Genomic DNA, 23,174 nt, shown 5'->3' with positions numbered 1-23,174 from the left:
TAGTATGTTGCTAAATTAAGACCATGATTTAAAAAAAAAAAAAAAAACACCCTTTGTTTCTACTTCTTCATTGTTCACTGTAGAAAAATAGGCAATACATGTGTTTTACATTTTTGTAACTTTGGTAAATTCTCTTAATTTTCAATTTTCAATTTATGTGCTTTCTCATGTGTTTTTATCTGATTCCTTTCCCATCCGCCCAATGTGGCAAATTATTAAACATAAGGTTGCTGCAAGATGTATGTGAACAGTCCATATAGTGTATTCACATTTGGTAAAATAGATACAGTGCCGTGCAAAAGTAATTTGGCCCCCCGGAACTTTTCAACCTTTTCCCACATATCATGCTTCAAACATAAAGATACCAAATGTACATTTTTGGTGAAGAATCAACAAGTGGAACACAATTGTGAAGTTGAACAAAATTTATTGGTTATTTAAAATTTTTGTGGAAATTCAGAAACTGAAAAGTGGGGCGTGCAATATTATTCGGCCCCTTTACTTTCAGTGCAGCAAACTCACTCCAGAAGTTCATTGTGGATCTCTGAATGATCCAATGTTGTCCTAAATGCCTAATGATAAATATAATCCACCTGTGTGTAATCAAGTCTCCGTGTAAATGCACCTGCTCTGTGATAGTGTCAGGGTTCTGTTTGAAGCACAGAGAGCATCATGAAGACCAATGAGCACAACAGGCAGGTCCGTGATACTGTTGTGGAGAAGTTTCAACCTGGATTTGGATACAAAATGATTTCCAAAACATTAAACATCCCAAGGAGCACTGTGCAAGTGATCATATTGAAATGGAAGGAGTATCATACCACTGCAAATCTACCAAGACCCGGCCGTCCCTCTAAACTTTCATCTCAAACAAGGAGAAGACTGATCAGAGATGCAGCCAAGAGGCCCATGATCACTCTGGATGAACTGCAGAGATCTACAGCTGAGGTGGGACAGTCTGTCCATAGGACAACAATCAGTTCTACACTGCACAAATCTGGCCTTTATGGAAGAGCGGCAAGAAGAAAGCCATTTCTCAAAGATATCCATAAAAGTTTACAACAAGCCACCTGGGAGACACACCAAACATGTGGAAGAAGGTGCTCTGGTCAGATGAAACCAAAATCAAACTTTTTGGCAACAATACCAATTGATATGTTTGGCGTAAAGGCAACACAGCTCATCACCCTGAACACACCATCCCCACTGTCAAACATGGTGGTGGCAGCATCATGGTTTGGGCCTGCTTTTCTTCAGCAGGGACAGGGAAGATGGTTAAAATTGATGGGAAGATGGATGGAGCCAAATACAGGACCATTCTTGAAGAAAACCTGTTGGAGTCTGCAAAAGACCTGAGACTGGTATGGAGATTTGTCTTCCAACAAGACAATGCTCCCAAACATAAAGCAAAATCTACAATGGAATGGTTCACAAATAAACGTATCCAGATGTTAGAATGGCCAAGTCAAAATCCAGACCTCAATCCAATCGATAATCTGTGGAAAGAGCTGAAAACTGCTGTTCACAAACGATCTCCATCAAACCTCACTGAGCTCGAGCTGTTTGCCAAGGAAAAATGGGCAAGAATTTCAGTCTCTCGATGTACAAAACTGATAGAGACATACCCCAAGCGACTTGCAGCTGTAATCGCAGCAAAAGGTGGCGCAACAAAGTATTAAAGGGAACCTGTCACCCCCCCCCCCCCCCCCGGCGTTTTTAACTAAAAGAGCCACCTTGTGCTGCAGTAATGCTGCATTCTGACAAGGTGGCTGACAAGGTGGCGCCGCCTCCTCACCGCTGTTTTGAAATGATCCGGCGCCTCCGCTCTTTTCTCCTGCCTGTGAATCCCAGCCCCGCAGTGTCTTCTGATTTATTCACATTGCGGGGCTGGGATTCACAGGCAGGGCGTCCGCACAGGCGCAGTCAGCTAGACTGTATATGAGGACAGATGGGCAGCGCTCACTGCGCCTGCTCAAGGCAGGAGAAAAGAGCGCAGGTGCCGGATCATTTCAAAACAGCGGTGAGGAGGCGGCGCCCGGCGCCAAGAAGATTTGAGTGACGGCTGTGTGGCATCTGCAGCAGGGGGGAAAGGCCTGCCTCCAGGACTAAAGAAAAGGTATTTTGGACAAATTACAAAACTGATTATTTTGGCAGTTAGAGCACCAGTAACTAAAAGAGCCATCTTGTCAGAATGCAGCATTACTGCTGCACAAGGTGGCTCTTTTAGTTAAAAACGCCTGGGGGGGGGGGGGTGACAGGTTCCCTTTAAGTTAAAGGGGCCGAATAATATTTCACGCCCCACTTTTCAGGTTTTGAATTTTCACAAAAATTTGAAACAACCAATAAATTTCGTTCAACTTCACAATTGTGTTCCACTTGTTGTTGATTCTTCACCAAAAATTTACATTTGGTATCTTTGTTTGAAGCATGATATGTGGGAAAAGGTTGAAAAGTTCCAGGGGGCTGAATACTTTCGCAAGGCACTGTATTTTGGGTTTTACCCTTGTGTGTATTTTCTGTCTGAGTGTGAAAACATCGGATTGCACTGTGAGCAATGTTATTCTATGGGGCAGCGCACATGTCCAATTTATTCCTTGGATGAAAGTGGTCTGTGGGAAAAAAAAAATCACAGCTTGTTCGGGTTTGATCAAATTATCGGATCGCACGTGACAATGCGAGTCTATGGGTGCGTGTAAATCATCAGACTGCTCTCTGATGACATCTGAGTGCAGTCCAATTTCCATGCAATCTCACAATGAGGGTGGAGAAGTTTTTTGTTCTCCATCTCCTGACAGTGTGCTAGGGTTTTCTAAAATGAGCACTGCCTTTATAGAATCCTCAACCCTTCAAACATGGACACTCCAGGAGCAGAGTGCACACAGTCCGTGTGTGCACGATATCACCTCCCTTTCCTCTGCTCTCAGGCTGCCTGCTGCTGTGCTATGCTGTGTGCAGTGAGCGGCTGCTGCAGACAGGACTGGGGGTTCAGACAGCGCCCATACACACTGACATTGCTTTGCTTGGGTTCTCGGCTCTTGCAGTGTCAGTGTGTTGAGATGATGATGCAATACAGTCAGTGCTCCTTGGAGCTCTTTCCATCACTAGGGGAGGGGAAGAGGATGGTAATTGAGGGGGCTTAGTTGAAACTGAGTCTACTGAAGCCCCCTCATTTACATGCAAATAAAACTGTTTTTGTATAAAACCAAGTTATTAAAATCTGTGCCACAATTGAGTTTTATAGGAGTTCAGTCTCCTACATGAATGTATAAATGGTTTAATTTGAGTACTGGGTATTACAGACCCTCCTATTCTAGAGTGCTGTACCTACAAAAACCTGTTTTGTAACCCATAAACGATGGCATGTCCAATGCAGCCTTTCAGAGTAAAACCTATCTGTTGTAGTCGCACAGCCAAGCTGTATTTAATGCTGCCAGAGGTTCGGACGGCATTAATAACGTGTTACCGTTTATTGTAATCCTGGCTTTAAAGGGAACCTCTCTTAGTAATCTGGAGGCAGATAACAGCATCCGCAGGTAATAAAAGGAGTTGGTCACAGATTACCTCCCTCCCTGCGCAATGTCCCCTGCACAGGTCACAGAACATGCCTATAACAGGGGTTATCTCCAGATTATGGTTTGCTAGTGTGCTGTTCGCTGAGCTGAAGCTCTGGTAGAATGACAACCACATATAGATAATAGAGAAACATTCTTTAAACGGAGAAACAGGAGAATAAAAATATATCCTGAAGGAAAAAAGTATCCTTTTATTATCTCGGGTATCTGTGTAATAAGATCAATAGCCTGGACGGCATCCAAGCTGCTGTTGCATCTTCTTTGACCACTTTCCCAAGTACAGCTTGTGGCATGTTCACCATGTGCTTGAGAAGAATGTACAGTGACGCTGCTAGATGTTGCCGTGCTGCAGTATTAATGTCACTACAAGATGCGACGTTCATTAATGTAAAACAGAAACCTTTTCACATGATTCCTGTTTTCCTTGCCTTGTTGTACAGCATTTGTCTAGACCAGCCTGCTGAGACGTGCCATTGCTAATGCTCCTCCATCCCTCACATCTGTATACACACATCTGGTGACACGGCAGAAATCTCTGAATGTTGCCACAATAGACCGCTATTCCACTGTTCATACCCATGAAATCTTCAGAACATCAAACTGAATACATTTGCAGTCTTTTTTTGTGTTCTTGGCATATTCCTGTAAAATACATATCCTGTTTGAAATATTCCCTACAGTGACTTCCCGCAATCCGGAGCCTGGGGATATAAGTGTATGAATTGTGATATGCACACAGGGCTCTGGACTTCATAGTCCCACTTGCTTAAATATTATGTTCTTCCTCAGGATAGCATTAACCTCAGAACAGGAGGATTCTCAGGTCTGGATGTTTTGTAGTAGGCGCTGTGCATAGTATCTTGCAACTCGTACCAGTTCTATTCTGCGTAGCATAAAATATTCATCCATTACATAGGTAATTAATAGTGTATTCTAACTATAAGACATTTGTCTTATTTTAATAATGCACATTTTATGATCTAGCTTGGTCTGGCAGAATATTTTATAATTTATGTGCAACGTTTCCACACAAACATATCGGCACTATGGCTATGAACAAGTTGATCAGCACTCTGTGAGTAACCTATTGACACGGACCAATACAAAATGATGGGGACTGATTGATCGTTTAAGGGCAAGTCTACAGTCACTCTTAAAGGGAACCTGTCAGCCCCCAAATCGATGGTAAGGTAAGCTCACCGTCATCAGGGGCTTATCTACAGCATTCTGTAATGCTGTAGATAAGCCGCCGATGTTACCTGAAAGAGGAGAAAAAGACGTTAGATTATACTCACCCAGGGGCGGAAAGGTCAGAGAGGCCCGGGGCCTGCGCACTGCAGTACTTTGCTCTGCCCTCAACTGGGCAGACAAAGTACCCCGGAGCCGCGGCGTGAAGACCAGATGAGGACGTCATGGAATGAAGATGGGAGGCGTCGGAGCGGACCTCAGACACCCATTTGACCGGACCGCAGCGGGACCGCCCCTGGGTGAGCATAATATAACCTCTTTTTCTCCTCTTTCAGGTAACATCGGGGGCTTATCTACAGCATCACAGAATGCTGTAGATAATCCCCTGATGACGGTGAGCTTACCTCACCATCGATTTTGTGGGTGACAGGTTCCCTTTAAGTAACCACAGAGTTTTGAGTCTCGCGTCACATGCACGGGGGCTGTCAGGATTCTCTGGTGTCAGCGGCAGGAACGGTGGTCTCGTGACCGCAAGTTTGCATTATGCATACTCCCAGCCAGAATCCAACTAAACGGTCTCTGGCCTCATGCAATACACTTGCATGCGCCTGGAAAAGCCTACTCTGCTTCTGACTGGGAGTGTGCTTATTGCAGTCATGTGACCAATGTTGCAGATTGTGACACCAGCAAACACACTGCGCGCTGTGAGGATTCAAGTCTGCGGTCACTTAGAGGAAATCACAGGATCCATAGACATGTTAATAATATTCTAATGATGGAAAAATGGAAACAAAATTTTCAAAACTACCTCGATTTATTGAGTATGAGTGCCATGTGCAGAAAGTCCATAGGCACCCGTGGCGCTGGTGAGAGCAATATTTATGCATGTATAAGCAATCTGTCGCTCATTTGTGTGGACACGAACCTATAATTAAGAATGAACATTCTTTTGTTTCCCAATTACTCGCACGCGTTAATGGACTTTAACAGCCCCATACACTTAAGAGTAAAGTTGGTGGGGTAGGTCAACAATCTAATATGTATTAGGGCCTCCCGATTGTGTTGGGGCACAGTAACATTTAGCCATTTGGAATTCCAAAGGCGGACTCTTCTTCTCAATGAGAGAACTCCAGCAATGACTCTCTGATAGAGAACACTGAATCATTCGGCCGAGTGTTTTTGTGTATGGGGGAGTCATGGGAGATATCTGTCAAAGTTTGTTTGGCAAGCTACTGTATCTACTGTGTATAGGGGCCTTTACTTTTACTTCATTTTCCTACCCCGTTTTTCTCTTTGCCAAGTACAGTAGGAGAGGGCACATGGGTAGACGTAACACAGCCACAGTATCAAAGTTAATTGTTACCAGATAATTATAGATCAGCATAGGAGCCATATACACTAAAATAGGACAGTTTTGCTTAAGGCTATTTGCAAACTTGTTTTTAATTTTACTTATGATCAGACCTGGGCAAAGTGCCTCCGTCTGTTCCAGTCTGTCCTGTGGATTGAGACAGCCAAGAGGCTGAAAACTGTGACACACAGGCCGCACCATTCCCTCCCTGCCCGCTGTCTACATCCTCGGGATGCAGACAGTGGTGAAAGTATTAGTGGAGTAGAGGGCCGCTGGCCCCTTCTTCCACCAACCAGCATGTGAAATGGCTAACGTGATTACGGTACATTTTTTCATTGCATTAGCTGGTCACTGCGGAGGGGCAGTGCATCAGAGACAGGAGCCGAAAGCTGGGGAACGGGAGCAAGGTGACTGTGCTGCTCTTTTTTTTCATGAGAATGGAATGTTTTGCTGGACATGGGGAGCCTATGTGGGTCTCATGCTGGACATGGAAGGCTATGTGAGTCTCATGCTGGACATGGGGAGCCTATGTGGGTCTCATGCTGGACATGAGGAGCCTATGTGGGTCTCATGCTGGACATGGGAGGCTATGTGGGTCTCATGCTGGACATGGGAAGCCTATGTGGGTCTCATACTGGACATGGGAGGCTATGCGGGTCTCATGCTGGACATGGGGAGCCTATGTGGGTCTCATGCTGGACATGGGAAGCCTATGTGGGTCTCATACTGGACATGGGAGGCTATGTGGGTCTCATGCTGGACATGAGGAGCCTATGTGGGTCTCATGCTGGACATGGGAAGCCTATGTGGGTCTCATACTGGACATGGGAGGCTATGTGGGTCTCATGCTGGACATGGGGAGCCTATGTGGGTCTCATGCTGGACATGGGAAGCCTATGTGGGTCTCATACTGGACATGGGAGGCTATGTGGGTCTCATGCTGGACAATGGGGAGCCTATGTGGGTCTCATGCTGGACATGGGGAGCCTATGTGGGTCTCATGCTGGACATGGGAAGCCTATGTGGGTCTCATACTGGACATGGGAGGCTATGTGGGTCTCATGCTGGACAATGAGGAGCCTATGTGGGTCTCATACTGGACATGGGAGGCTATGTGGGTCTGATGCTGGACATGGAAGGCTATGTGGGTCTCATGCTGGACATGAGGAGCCTATGTGGGTCTCATGCTGGACATGGGGAGCCTATGTGGGTCTCATGCTGGACATGGGGAGCCTATGTGGGTCTCATGCTGGACATGGTGAGGCTATGCGGGTGTCATGCTGGACATGGGGAACATATGTGGAGCTCATGCTGGACATGGGGTGCCTATGTAGGTCTCATGCTGTACACGGGGATCCTATGTGGGTCTCATGCTGGACACGGGGAGCCTATGTGGGTCTCATGCTGGACATGGGGAGTCTATGTGGGTCTCATGCTGGACATGGGGAGCCTATGTGGGTCTCATGCTGGACATGGTGAGGCTATTTGGGGCCCATGCTTTATATGGGGAGGCTATGTGGGGCTCAAGCCGTATATGATGAGGCTATGTGGGGGCTCTTATGTTAAATAAGGGGCTGTGTGGGAGTTCATATGATTTATAGAAGGGGCTGTGTGGGGGATCAAACGGTATGTAGAGGGATGTCAGCATACTTAATTCTGCTCAGTATTTAGTGATACAATACATATTGAATATAATTATGTTAATATTAATATTGAGCATAAATAGCATTTCAACCTGTTGGTTCAGCCCTCCACTAGTGTCACAGTCTCTCATGTGGCCCCTCGGGAATGTTAATTGCCCACCCCTGCTTTACATGCATAGTAACTAGTGATGAGCGAGTGTACTCGTTGCTCGGGTTTTCTTTAGCACGCTCGGGTGGTCTCCGAGTATTTGACTGCTCGGAGATTAAATTTTCATCACCTCAGCAGCATGATTTACAGCTACTAGACAGCTTGATTACACGTGGGGATTCCCTAGCAACCAGGCAACCCCCACATGTACTCAGCCTGGCTAATAGCTGTAAATGATTCAGCTGCCGCGATGAAAACTAAATCTCTGAACACTAACAAATACTCGGTGGTTACTCGAGTGTGCTCAGGAAAACCCGAGCAACGAGTACACTCACTCATCACTAATAGTAACCACAAATAATATGGAAAAGCACGTTCACCTTTTATTCTCTGTGTGGTTTTGGAATGTGGGGTGAATCCTGGGCTTGCAGGAAAAACATATAGGGGCCAGTTCATCAAAGCTTTTATGTCACAAAAGGGGCATAAAAGTTTAGAAAAATCACAAAATGTTATGACTGTTTGCATTTTCATGCCTCTTTAAATCAGTTCTGCTGAAATAGGCGGAGCTGTAAATGAGGCGGGGCAGGGGTGTGGCTATACCTCTCAATCAATTTCATCAAAGGCACCAAATTCATTAAGTGGCATGCACCTCTTCATGAACTCCTCGCCGTGTACAGTGTCTAGACTGACTTAGCAGAAGCTTGCGCTACTCTAGTGTTGATGGATCGGGGCCATAGTCTTTGTGCAGATACATGCTTTGTTAATGTGTTCAGATCCAGGTGAGGTGCAATATCACTTGGCTCTCAGGAGCCCCTCACTGATCGCTTCAAATCTGCAGAGTCTTTTGGTGGTCAGGGGAAATTGTTGAAAGAAAGGTAAAAATAAAGTCCCCAAATGTAAATGCCTGCGGAATGGCATCAACTTATTAAGCGTAAACATTAGTGGAATCCTACTTCTCTCCATTAGTGTCTGAATAGTTACACTTACACAATTCTAAAGTCATTAAATGGCCTTTTTTCTCACCGCCATATTGTGCTTTGACATGATGTTTTTTAGGATGTTCACTAGAATTTGTGTCACTGTCATAGGCAGAACTGTTTTGATGTCTTATAAGACATTTGTTTAATAGGTAAACCAGCTCCTCGCCTTCCTCAAAAACTTTAGGATAAAACTGAGGGCCTCTTTGATTTGGGCGACGTTACATGTACAGTTGTAGCATTTTACATGTCATAGTGTGATCAAGTCTTTGCTCTGCACCTTTAAAGCAAAATTAAAGTCTGTGTCAGTGCAACTCTACTTATTCCATATGTTGCTTCTGGACTCCAGACGTTTCTCAGCTTAAAGGATTATTCCCATTTTCCCACCGCTCCTCCGCCTCCTCCTCCTTCTTGCTTGCTGGGGTCGCTGTGCTCCTGAAGACTGATAGTTCGGACCAGCGGCATGCTTACACTGCTGGTCAGAACACTTCACTCCCTCATGCTGCTGGCAGATTCAGCTTTGCCTTTGAAGCATTGGGAAAGCGAAGGACAGTGATCCGGCCACCTTCAGAGCAATGCTTACAGCCTGCAAGTGGCACTACAACCATATCCACTCGCCTCTTACTTTGCAGCATAATATATCTTTGGCCTCACAATGTGTTTTGTAGCTAAAGTCACTGTAGCTGTAGCTATACATATTTGCTGTGAAAAATAGCAAGGGTTAAAACAGCATCTTCAGTACTTGGCGATTTCCATATATTTTTACACTGTGAAACGTATAGAACATTTGTAATTATTTGTTTAAGGTGTTTCCAAAACACTGAAAATACTGTAAACAGTCAGCAATACATGTAAAGTAATAATGCGTGTAAAGTAATAATACATAATCGCCCTTCTTGCTCCTGGCAGCTTCTTTCCTGGAGCTTCTGTTTAAAGTGATGTCATAGCCTGAATCCCCCACGTGACGTCTGCAGCCAATCACTGACCTCAGTGGTATATACCACAAGCCCGCTGAGGCCAGAAGCATTGGAGATGTGGTCTTGCTGCCAAGAGCAAGAAGGGTAAATTTATTATTTAACCTGCATGGCTTGTGCTCAGCGTTTTCATTATTTAGGGATGTGGTGCTAAAACTGCCAAGTACAAGAAGGGGGAATTTATTATTTTATATGAATGGCTGCTCAAGTGCAGCATTTTCTTAGTTTAGCACAACCCCTTTAATTACTTTGCATATATAAGAAGTTGTAGCTGTGAATTGTCAGAATTTTTCCCGCAACCCTGCTAATAAAATGTAGATAGCTAGGGTAAATAATTCATCAAAGAATTTACGCCATCAAGCGATAAATTATAAAATACTTATATTAGGTTGGCTTTGTGGTTAGCCATGTAGTCGTTCAGCGCTGGGGTTCTGAGTTCAAATCCTACCCAGGACTACGTCTCCAAGGAGTATATCTGTTCTTCCCATATTTGCATGGATTTCCTCAAAATCCAAAGACAGGTTGAGAGTCCCAATCAGTTTAAGTTCCCTTTGGGGTTAGTTCTAATAATGTTTGTAAAATACAGTGGATGGATGGTGCTAGATAAGTAATCAATAAATTAATACATCAATTTTGGAACAAATCAAACCAGAAATGTCACTTGAATGAAGGGATCCCCAAGCTATGACTTGAACACACCATGCAAACAGAGCAATCACTGGAGAAGGACATCATGGTTGGAAGAATAGAAGGAACAAAGTGAAGTTAGACCAACAATTCAGTTACTTGATACTATCAAGAAAACGGCAGTGAAGACCCTGGTGGACCTATCTGTTCTTGCACAAGATTGATTCTCCTACAGAGCTTTCATTCTTCAAGTTGCTATAGCTTGAGATTGAGCCAAAGGCCTTTAGGATATATATATATATATATATATATATATATATATATATATATATATATATATATTATACACACTGCTCAAAAGAATACAGGGAACACTAAAATCCCACATCCTAGATATCACTGAATGAAATATTCCAGTTGTAAATCTTTTTTCTTTACACAGTGGAATGTGTTGAGAACAATAAAACCTAAAAACTATCAACGTAAAGCACAACTAATATCCCACGGAGGTCTGGAGTTGGAATGATGCTCAAAATCAAAGTGGAAAATGAAGTTACAGGCTGATCCAACTTCAGTGGAAATGCCTCAAGGCAAGGAAATGATGCTCAATTGTGTGTGTGGCCTCCACGTGCCTGTATTATCTCCCTACAATGCCTGGGCATGCTCCTGATGAGGCAGCGGATGGTCTCCTGAGGGATCTCCTCCCAGACCAGGACTAAAGCATCCGCCAACTCCTGGACAGTCTGGTGCAACGTGACGTTGATGGATGGTGCAAGACATGATGTCCCAGATGTGTTCAATCGGATTCAGGTCTGGGGAACGGGCAGGCCAGTCCATAGCTTCAATGCCTTCATCTTGCAGGAACTGCTGACACACTCCAGCCACATGAGGTCTGGCATTGTCCTGCATTAGGAGGAACCCAGGGCCAACCGCACTAGCATATGGTCTCACAAGGGGTGTTCTGAGGATCTCATCTCTGTACCTAATGGCAGTCAGGCTACCTCTGATGACCACATGAAGGGCTGTGTGGCCCTCCAAAGAAATGCCACCCCACACCATTACTGACCCACTGCCAAACCGGTCATGCTGAAGGATGATGCATGCAGCAGATCGCTCTCCACGTCATCTCCAGACTGTCACGTCTGTCACATGTGCTCAGTGTAAACCTGCTTTCATCTGTGAAGAGCTCAGGGCGCCAGTGGCGAATTTGCCAATCCTGGTGTTCTGTGGCAAATGCCAAGCTTCCTGCACGGTGTTGGGCTGTGAGTCCAACCCCCATCTGTGGACGTCGGGCACTCAGACCATCGTCATTAAGTCGGTTTCTAACCGTTTGAGCAGACACATGCACATTTGTGGCCTTCTGGAGGTCATTTTGCAGGGCTCTGGCAGTGCTCCTCCTGTTCCTCCTTGCACAAAGGCTGAGGTAGCGGTCCTGCTGCTGGGTTGTTGCCCTCCTGCAGCCCCCTCCCCATCTCCTGGTGTATTGACCTGTCTCCTGGTAGCGCCTCCAGCCTCTGGACACTACGCTGACAGATACAGCAAACCTTCTTGCCACAGCTCGCATTGATGTGCCATCCTGGATGAGCTGCACTACCTGAGCCACTTGTGTGGGTTGTAGAGTTTGTCTCATGCTACCAGAAGTGTGAAAGCACAACCAACATTCAAAAGTGACCAAAACATTACCCAGAAAGCATTGGTACTGAGAAGTGGTCTGTGGTCCCCACCTGCAGAACCACTCCTTTATTGAGGGTGTCTTGATAATTGCCAATAATTTCTATCTGTTGTCTATTCCTTTTGCACAACAGCATGTGATATTGATTGACAAACAGTGTTGCTTCCTAAGTGGACAGTTTGATTTCACAAACGTTTGATTTACTTAGTTTTATTCTGTTTGTGTTCCCTTTATTTTTTTTGAGCAGTGTATATACTTACTTTGTATCGTAAGTACACTTCAACTGTGAGAGACAGAATCTAAAAATAAAAAACAGACGATCACATTGTATGATTTTTACATAGTTAGTTAGTATTGTATTGCAAAAAATAAGTATTTGATCACTTTCCAACTAGCATGAATTCTGATTGTCACAAACCTGTTACTTTTTCTTTAAGAAGCCCAACTACACTGCACTCATTACTTTTATTAATTTCACCTGTTTGAACTTATTGCCTGTGTAAACGACACCTGTCCACACAATCAATCACACTTAAACCTGTCCACCATGTCCAAGACCAAAGAGCTGTCTAAGGACACCAAGGACAAAATTGTAGACCTGCAAAAGGTGCAGATGGGCTACAGGACAATAGGCAAGCAGCTTGGTGAGAAGGCAACCAACTGTGGGCACAATTACCATAAAATGGAAGTAACACAAGATGACTGCCCATTTTCCTCGGTCTGGGGCTCCATGCAAGATGTCGCCTCGTGAGGTAAGGAATCAGCCCAGAACTACACGGGAGGACCTGATCAATGACCCGAAGAGAGCTGGGACCATAATCTCAAACATTACATTTAGTAACACACTACGCCGTCATGTATTAAAATCCTGCAGAGCACACAATGTCCCCCTGCTCACACCAGCACGTGTCCAGGCTTGTTTGAAGTTCCCCAATGACCATCTGGATGAGGAATGGGAGAAAGTCAATTGGTCAGATGAGACCTAAATGGAACTTTTTGGTATTAACTCCACTCGCCGAGTTTGGAGAATGAAGGAATGAGTACAACCCCCAAGCACACCATCCCAACCATGAAGCATGGTGGGGGAAACCTCATAGTTTGGGGGTGCTTTTCTGCAAAGAGGAAAAAGCCGACTGCACCATATTGAAGGGAGGATGGATGGGGTCATGTATCGGAGGATTTTGGCCAACAACCGTCTTCCCTCAGTAAGAGCATTGAACATGGGTTGTGGCTGGGTCTTCCAACATGACAATGACAAGAAACACACAGCCAAGGCAACTAAGGAATGGCTCCATAGGAAGCATTTCAACTCCCTGGAGTGGTCTAGCCAGTCTCTAGACCTGAACCCGATAGAAAATCTTAAAAGGGAGCTGAAACTCAATGTTGCCCAGCGATAGCCCCGAAACCTGAAAGATCTGGAGAAGATTTGTATGGAGGAGGGGGCCAAAATCCCTATTGCAGTGTTTGCAAACTTGGTCAAGAACTACAGGAAACTGTTGACCTCTGTAATTGCAAACGAAGGTTTCTATACCAACTATTAAGTTCTATTTTTCTATTGTATCAAATACTTATTAAAGGCAATAAAATGCAACATAATTACCGTATATACTTGAGTATATGCCGAGATTTTCAGCCCATTTTTTAGGCTGAAAGTGCCCCTCTCGGCTTATACTCGAGTCATTGTCCCAGGGGGAGCGGCGGGGGAGGGGGAGCGGCGGCTGTGACATAGTCACCTTCTCCTGGCATGGTCCCTGCATCTTCGATGATCTCCTGGCACTGACAGCTTCTTCCAGCGTTGAGTGGTCACATGATACCGCTCGTTACAGTAATGAATATGGATGCGACTCCACTCCCATAGGGGTGGAGCCGCATATTCATTACTGTAATGAGCGGTACCGGTGACCGCTCTACGCTGGAAGAAGCTGTCAGCACCCAGAGAAGACCATCAGGGAAGCTGCCAGGGACCACGCCGGGAGCAGGTGAGTATAATGGGGAGGGTGAGCAGCATTGCGCGATACTCACCTGTCCTCGTTCTACCGCTGGGCTCTGTCTTCCCGTCCTCTGCTGTGACGCTCAGGTCAGAGGGCGCGATGACTTGGTTAGTGCGCGCCCTCTGCCTGAACGTCAGTGCAGAAGACGCTGAAGACAGAGCGGCGCGCGGCGGTGGAACGGGGACAGGTGAATATTGCAAGTGTCGGGTGCCTGAGCGATGAGAGGTGAGTATGTCATTTTTTTTTTTTTTTTTTTATCGCAGCAACAGCATATGGGGCAAATATCTCTATGGAGCATCTTATGGGGCCATAATCACCATTTGTGCAGCATTATATGGGGCAAATATCTTTATGGAGCATCTTATGGGGGCCATAATCACCATTTGTGCAGCATTGTGTGGGGCAAATATCTCTATTGATCATCTTATGGGGCCATAATCAACATTTGTGCAGCATTATAGGCAGAAAATGTCTGTATGGAGCATCTTATGGGGCCCTTATTAACCTTTATGCAGCATTATATGGGGCATATTTTAATATGGAGCATCTTATGGGGCCCATCCTAAACGTTATGGAGCATTATATGGAGCGTACTTTGTATGGAGCATCTTAAGGGGCCCATCATGAACTGTATGGAGCATTATATGGGGCTCCTGATTCACTATGGATATTCAAAAACACTTAACCTACTAATATCTCAATTAATTTTACTTTTATTGGTATCTGTTTTTATTTTTTAAATTTACCAGTAGCTGCATCATCCACCCTAGGCTTATACTCGAGTCATTAAGTTTTTCCAGTTTTTTGTGGCAAAGTTAGGGGTCTCGGCTTATACTCGGGTCGGCTTATACGATATGATATGTAAAAATCATACAATGTTATTTTCTGGTTTTTATTTTTAGATCCTGTCTCTCACAGGTGTAGTGTACCTACAATAAAATTACAGACCTCTCCATTCTTTGTAGGTGGAAAAGCTTAATGAATACTATTGAGAATCAAAAGTGCTGTTTTAATTGAAACACGATTTCTCACAGCAGACTTTGACTGGATATCTGCTGTAGTTTACAAGTGTGCATTCTGTGCTATTTTATTACCTGGGTAATGACCACACTAATTCTTAATGCTATGCAAGTTAAGTACTGCAGTTAATTTTATAGCTCTTATGTATCGGCTACATTAATCATTCCTGATTATTATTGAGTAGGAGTCCAGCTGGCACACACTTGGCTTTTTTTTTTGGTGCTGGTGAACCAGCTGACTTGTTAGGTAGTTGCAGTGTAGGTAACAGGTGAACCTGTTTCGCTCCTGTGAGCTGATTCTGTACTGCGGATCTTGAAGGGAGCCACATGGGACGTTGTCTTCACACCAGGAATAATTTAAACCTCTGGAATATTCAGCCTGCCACCAAGTGCTTTGGGATTATAAAAACATTAACATGTAATGGATCCGTTCCTTAGGAGCTGGTGCCTTGTGACAAGAATGTGAATATAATTCTTGAAGGCTTCAAAGTAGCCAGGAAGGAAGAAACCTTTATTGATGTGGAAAGCAAGTAGAAAAGAAAGTTTGAATGACGGAGGACATGTTTCTGACAAAGCATTTGACTGTGAATAGTAATTGTTCCTTCCAGGTTAAGTGAAGTGAGACTGTGTGCTGGGTATTGATTAAATTCTGCAGCTATGCAATGAATTTCACAGCCAAGAACTTCATCAACCCAGGGAATTTAAACTTGTAAAATTCAACTTTTCTGATTGCTGAGCATTGCGACAGTAAATTTCTCTCACTGTACCGTAGCACCAACATCTCTGGATGATTTATCTGCATTGTCCTTTAAGCAAATTTCTGCGCAGACTTGCATGTACTCATGAATATGCTTCTCCCTCACTTATTAAACCAGCAGTTTCTTCTGTTCCAGTGCTGCTATTCCTTCTTGGCCTGGATAATTGGAAGGTACCCTATTGGGAGCCTATATACCTAGGTAGATATGACTTTAATCACGTAGTCAGAGAAGTAAGGTTTCTCCTTATGGAGAGTGGTATACCAGCTCTGGCATGTCAAGGTAAGGAGGCTTATTTGCCGTGCAATTGCACGACTCGTTAAAGGGTTGATTGTGACTTGTAGAATCGCTACTTCCAACAGGTGGCGCTATAGAGTTAAGTCCTCTTTTTCTCTGAAGAGGCAATTTGCGTAGTCAGAGAAGGCATACAAGTATACACCGCCTAGACTGTGCTCTCCTTATCTCACTTTCACCTCTTAATGCCTTATCAGTTGTGTTTTCCTACCTGCTCTCATTTGATATAAGGTAGTTATTCCCTCAACAAGATAAGAACAACCGTAGGCAAAGCAGACTTCTCAGGATATGTTCACACCGCGTTTTTGCTTTGTTTTTCACTCGTTTTCGCAATGAAAAATGCAGCGTTTCAGCCATGAAGAACAGCGTTTTACTGCCCATCTAAGTGAAGGAGATATCTGAAATCACCTGCATATGTTGCTTAGTTTTGCCTTGCAGATTTACAACTGTTTCATATCAGCAGCATGTCGATTTTTTTTTTTTTTTCAGCATTTTTGCAGCGTTTTTACCCATTTTAAAGAATAGGAAAAGAGGCCACAAAAATGGGTATTTTTTGTGCGGCAATTTTCCTTCCAAGAGACACATTTTTTTATACACAAATGTCCGCAGCAAACACATAACATGTGCACATACCCTTAGGGTTGCATTTATTTTGATTAACTGAAGCATACAAATTGGCTTTCTATACCTAGTGGAGTTGGCTGTTTCTAGCTGCTTGCTCCTCATCAGTGCCGAGCACGGTTTAGTTCTCTAAATGGGAAGCTTTATCCAGTTTTCTGCAAGGCAGAACTTTCTTTAAAGGGAACCTATCACCCCGTTTTTTAAAAATTAGATAAAAATAGTGTGAAATAGGGGCAGAGCTGGGCTTTACATTACTGCCTTTTTGGTGCCTTTACACCCCCGTTAGGCTGCCGAAATACCTTTGTGAAGTGGCCGTTTTCTGCTGTCACTCAAGTTGGTCAGGTCGGATGGGCGTGGTCACAGCGCTGTTTCTCCCCCAGATCAGGCTCATCATTACGTTGGTGGCGTAGTGGTGTGCGCATGTCCAAAGAGAAGATCCACTGCCCAGGAGATTCAAAACAGCGCGGTCTTGGCTATTCGCCGTTTACCGGTGGGCGCGGCCATCTTTCCTGTGGCCGCGCGTGCGCTGATGGAGCGCTCTGCTGCCCGGGGCTTCAGGAAAATGGCCGCCGCGATCTCCATCTGCGCACGCGCGGAATTCCGCGGCCATTTTCCTGAAGCCCCGGGCAGCAGAGCGCTCCATCTGCGCACGCGCGGCCACAGGAAAGATGGCCGCGCCCACCGGTAAATGGCGAATAGCGAAGACCGCGCTGTTTTGAATCTCCTGGGCAGCGGATCTTCTCTTTGGACATGCGCACACCACTACGCCACCAACGTAATGATGAGCCTGATCTGGGGGAGAAACAGCGCTGTGACCATGCCCATCCGACCTGACCAACTTGAGTGACAGCAGAAAACGGCCACTTCACAAAGGTATTTCGGCAGCCTAACGGGGGTGTAAAGGCACCAAAAAGGCAGTAATGTAAAGCCCAGCTCTGCCCCTATTTCACACTATTTTTATCTAATCTTTAAAAAACGGGGTGATAGGTTCCCTTTAAGGAGACCAACGGAGTATAGAGTCTTATAAAATCCCTCTTAAAAGGAGATGAGACCTTGGCTTCTATTTACCATGTTTGTTTGTTTTTTCACCAGAGTTTCAACAGCGTATTTTTGAAGATGGAAGGGGACTTGACTATTATGAGTGCAAATGGCTGTCTATCAAACGCATAAGGTTAAGATAAAACTTATTAAAAATGCCTTGATCTGCATATCTCACCAGAGATCTGCCTTCTCTTTTCATTCTAAACTGTACTACATAGTGTAATGATTTCACACGATACATGAAGAATAGCAAATATAGAAAGTTACATATTCAGTGTTTACAAATATTAGCAACATAAACTTTATTAGTCAGAATATTTCTCATCTCATGAACATCTGTTATCTCCCACTCAGCATTCAATGTGTTTGTACATAAGCAAGAAAACAGAAGAGGATTGTGTGAGCATTAGGTAAAATATAATGGAATTCTGATTTAATGCATTTTTTTTAGTTTAGGCATTTGATTTTTAAACAATTACCAGTGTACTTCTTATAATGATAATCCCACAGGTAATATATTTGGTTGCGGAGTTACCATGTCCCTGAAATGAAGACATTTATCAAATGGCATCTCTAATGCTGTTTAAATGCCTTTGTATGAGCATTACTGTAAGGCTTAGCTGTACTGAACATAGACACTCACCGGGCTTGTTACGCATTCCGTTCACAACATGAAGGAGAACTTTGCTGAAATTCGACAGGCCCTGGGGAAAGCATTTCAGAGAAGTAAATTCAGATGCATAGTGGCTAAAAGCAAGGAGGCTTTATATTACTTCATCCTGTCTATTGAGAATTGTATTAAGTCAATGCTAATCTACGAATCCCAAATAACATTGCTCCTGTTTTATGTGGGTTCAGTAATTGTGTTTTGTAAAACAGATAAAGAAAAATAAAAAGATATAAGGGTTTGGCTATGAAATAAGTTTAGAGGCTCGTTTCTAAATGAGTATCTTTAACCTTCATGTATTCTAGGTATTGTTCTGCAATTCCGTAAACTTTATCCAAAAACAGGATTTTATAATTGCACATAACTAAATTCACAGCATGGTCAATTCACAATATCAACATGTATTGATATACAGTACAGACCAAAAGATTGGACACACCTTCTCATTTAAAGATTTTTCTGTATTTTCATGACTACAAAAATTGTACATTCAAACTGAAGGCATCAAAACTATGAATTAACACATGTGGAATTATATACGTCCACATTATATACAAAAAAGTGTGTGAATAACTGAAAATATGTCTTATGTTCTAGGTTCTTCAAAGAAGCCACCTTTTGCTTTCATGACTGCTTTGCACACTCTTTGCATTCTCTCGATGAGCTTCAAGAGGTAGTCACCGGGAATGGTCTTCCAACAATCTTGAAGGAGTTCCCAGAGATGCTTAGCACTTGTTGGCCCTTTTGCCTTCACTCTGCGGTCCAGCTCACCCCAAACCATCTCGATTGGGTTCAGGTCTGGTGACTGTGGAGGCCAGGTCATCTGGTGTTGCACCCCATCACTCTCCTTCTTGGTCAGATAGCCCTTACACAGCCTGGAGGTGTGTTTGGGGTCATTGTCCTGTTGAAAAATAAATGATGGTCCAACTAAACGCAAACCGGATGGAATATAATGCCGCTGTAAGATGCTGTGGTAGCCATGCTGGTTCAGTATGCCTTCAATTTTGAATAAATCCCCAACAGTGTCACCAGCAAAGCACCCCCACATCATCACACCTCCTCCTCCATGCTTCATGGTGGGAACCAGGCATGTAGAATCCATCCGTCCACCTTTTCTGCATCACACAAAGACACGGTGGTTGGAACCAAAGATCTCAAATTTGGACTCATCAGACCAAAGCACAGATTTCCACTGGTCTAATGTCCATTCCTTGTGTTCTTTAGCCCAAAGAAGTCTCTTCTGCTTGTTGCCTGTCCTTAGCAGTGATTTCCTAGCAGCTATTTTACCATGAAGTCCTGCTGCACAAAGTCTCCTCTTAGCAGTTGTTGTAGAGATGTGTCTGCTGCTAGAACTCTGTGTGGCATTGACCTGGTCTCTAATCTGAGCTGCTGTTAACCTGCGATTTCTGAGGCTGGTGACTCGGATAAACTTATCCTCAGAAGCAGAGGTGACTCTTGGTCTTCCTTTCCTGGGGCGGTCCTCATGTGAGCCAGTTTCTTTGTATCGCTTGATGGTTTTTGCCACTGCACTTGGGGACACTTTCAAAATTTTCCCTATTTTTCGGACGGACTGACCTTCATTTCTTAAAGTAATGATGGTCACTCGTTTTTCTTTACTTTGCTGCTTTTTTCTTGCCATAATACAAATTCTAACAGTCTATTCAATAGGACTATCAGCTGTGTATCCACCAGACTTCTGCACACCACAACTGATGGTCCCAACCCCATTTATAAGGCAAGAAATCCCACTTATTAAACCTGACAGGGCACACCTGTGAAGTGAAAACCATTCCCAGTGACTACCTCTTGAAGCTCATCAAGAGAATGCCAAGAGTGTGCAAAGCAGTCATCAAACAAAAGGTGGCTACTTTGAAGAACCTAGAATATAAGACATAATTTCAGTTGTTTCACACTTTTTTATTAAGTATATAATTCCACATGTGTTAATTCATAGTTTTGATGCCTTCAGTGTGAATGTACAATTTTCATAGTCATGAAAATATAGAAAAATCGTTAAATGAGAAGGCGTGTCCAAACTTTTGGTCTGTACTGTATTTCCGAGAGGACGTTCATTCAGTCCTTGTCAAGATATTATTATATACTGCTCAAAGTTAGCATTCCATTGGAGTCCAGGAGAATAAATACATTGTATTACAGAAAATATCAGGAGTTGTGATATCTTAGTAGTTATCAGTAATGAACTTAACTACTGCACCTTTTTTTGCACCATTTTTGCGGATATGTAATTTATTGAATTTATGAATAGAACTAATTTTGTAAGAAGTCCATATACAATGAATGTAACAAAATAAAAAACTAACTTTAAATGTGAAATGTTGTTCGAAAGTGTCATCCTTTAAAGCTGGGGTATCAAGCTTAAATACACAGAGGGCAAAAATAATTAAAACAAACTTATGTGAAGTCACAGGCCAACCTTCATATTTATTACAAAAAACATCTACAATTGAGGACGTTTGAAGTGAGATCACCACCCAGCCCTCCACAGAGTGTAATGGACCCCACATAGTCCTCCATATAGTATACTGGACCCCACATAGTCCTCCATATAGTATAATGGTCCCACCTAGTCCTCCATTTATTAAGTACCACAAAGTCCTTGATATTTATTAAAAAATGTCTACAATTGAGGAAGCTTGAGGTGTGATCACCACACAGCCCTCCACACAGTATAATGGATCCCACATGGTTCTCCATAGTATAGTGGCCCAACGTAGTCCTCCAAAAAGTACAATGTGCCCCACATAGTCCTCTGTACGGTATAAAAACCCCACATAGTCCTCCATAGAGTATAATAGCCCCACACAATCCTCCATATAGTTTTATAGGTACCATAAACTCCTTGACATTTATTAAATAATGTCTTCAATTGAGGAAGTTTGAGGTGCGATTACCAACTAGCCCTCCACAGAGTATAATGTACCCCACATAGTCCTTTGTATAGTATAATGAACCCCACATAGCCCTACGTATAGCATAATGCCCCCACAGAGTCCTCCATACAGTATAATTGCCCCATATAGTCCCCAATATTGTTTAATGGACTCCACATAGTCCTCCATGCAGTATAATGGCCCCACATAGTCCTGCATTTAGTATTATAGGTACCACAAAGCCCTTGATATTTATTAAAAATGTCTACAATTGAGAAAGATTGAGGTTTGATCTCCACACAGCCCTTCACACAGTATAATGGACCCCACATAATTCTCCATAGTATAGTGGCCCAACATAGTCCTCTAAGCAGTACAATGGACTCCACATAGTCCTCCATACAGAATAATGGATCCCACACAGACCTCCATACAGTATAATGGGGGGGCAGTGCCGGCATCGCAGGACAAATATGTTCACCCAGCAGGTAAAAGTTTGCTTTAAAGGGAGCCTGTCATGATGAATATGCAGTCTGATCAGCATATTAAAGGGAACCTGTCACCCCGTTTTTTTCAGTATGAGATAAAAATACCGTTAAATAGGGCCTGAGCTGTGCATTACAATAGTGTATTTTGTGTACCCTGATTCCCCACCTATGCTGCCGAAATACCTTACCAAAGTCGCCGTTTTCACCTGTCAATCCAAGGTGGTCAGGTCAAATGGGCGTGGTGACATCGCTGTTTCTTCCCCCAGATCTTGCTTATTTTTCCGTTGGTGGCGTAGTGGTTTGCGCATGCCCAACTGCCGAATCCACAGCGCAGGTGAAGAAAAAGAGCGCGATCTGCGATCTGCGCTATTCCCCTGTTGATCGGTGGGAGCGGCCATCTTCCTGAGGCCGTGCGTGCGCAGATGGAGCGCTCTGCTGCCCTGGGCTTCAGGAAAATGGCCGTGGGATGCCGTGCGTGCGCAGATGGGGATCGCGGCAGCCATTTTTCTGAAGCCGAAATGCGAACTCAGGAAGATGGCCGCGGCCAGCGATAAAGCGGTGAATAGCGCAGATAGCGCTCTTTTTCTTCAGCTGCGCAGTGCATTCCGCTGTTGGGCATGCACAAACCACTACGCCACCAACGGAAAGATAAGCAAGATCTGGGGGAGAAGCGGGGATTCTACCACGCCCATTTGACCAGACCACCTTGATTGACAGGCGAAAACGGCGACTTTGGTAAGGTATTTCGGCAGCATAGGTGGGGAATCAGGGTACACAAAATACACTATTGTCCAGCACAGCTCAGGCCCTATTTTATGGTATTTTTATCTCATACTGAAAAAACGGGGTGACAGGTTCCCTTTAACTGCAAATTAAAATTGAAAGAGAGAGCCTGCAGAAGGGAAATACCAGTGAAAATGCAGAATACAAGTCATGCAATATCCAAAAAGTGTTATTGCATTCACTTGTAACCGCATATTCTAAAATGTTACTTGAAAGTATAGTTGCCTTTTAAGGCAATAGATTAAAGGGGCATAACAAGTTGTGTTTTCAGCAGCACAAACTTTCCAATATCCTTACTTCTTGGTTGCTTGGCCATTGGGCACTTCTTGGGCATGGGCTTCTTGAGTGAGAATTCTGGTCACTTTCCTTCTGCTAATGTGACACATTAACTGTCTGCCATTCTTCTAAAGTCTACATTGCTGTTGCTACATTTGCCTTGATTAGGAGGTGTGCTCTAAACCTTGCTGATGAT

At 43.9% G+C, this 23,174-nt stretch overlaps 1 protein-coding gene and 1 long non-coding RNA gene across 9 annotated transcripts in view; one reads left to right on the top strand and one right to left on the bottom strand.

Moving 5' to 3' along the window:
- The window catches only part of LOC143816671 (uncharacterized), a 34,560-nt gene extending 12,335 nt beyond the window's left edge, over positions 1 to 22,225 (bottom strand). Inside the window, exons 1-2 of the long non-coding RNA XR_013223974.1 lie at positions 22,108 to 22,225; positions 18,517 to 18,577 (exon numbers count right to left, since the gene is read on the bottom strand). This is a non-coding gene — a long non-coding RNA (uncharacterized LOC143816671). The remainder of the gene's footprint in view (positions 1 to 18,516; positions 18,578 to 22,107) is intronic.
- The window catches only part of ENOX1 (ecto-NOX disulfide-thiol exchanger 1), a 768,733-nt gene that overhangs the window by 474,858 nt on the left and 270,701 nt on the right, over positions 1 to 23,174 (top strand). The window lies entirely within an intron of this gene.

Source organism: Ranitomeya variabilis, chromosome 3, assembly GCF_051348905.1.
Source record: "Ranitomeya variabilis isolate aRanVar5 chromosome 3, aRanVar5.hap1, whole genome shotgun sequence".
NCBI lineage: Eukaryota > Metazoa > Chordata > Amphibia > Anura > Dendrobatidae > Ranitomeya > Ranitomeya variabilis.
This window is presented reverse-complemented; position numbering and strand designations above follow the sequence as displayed.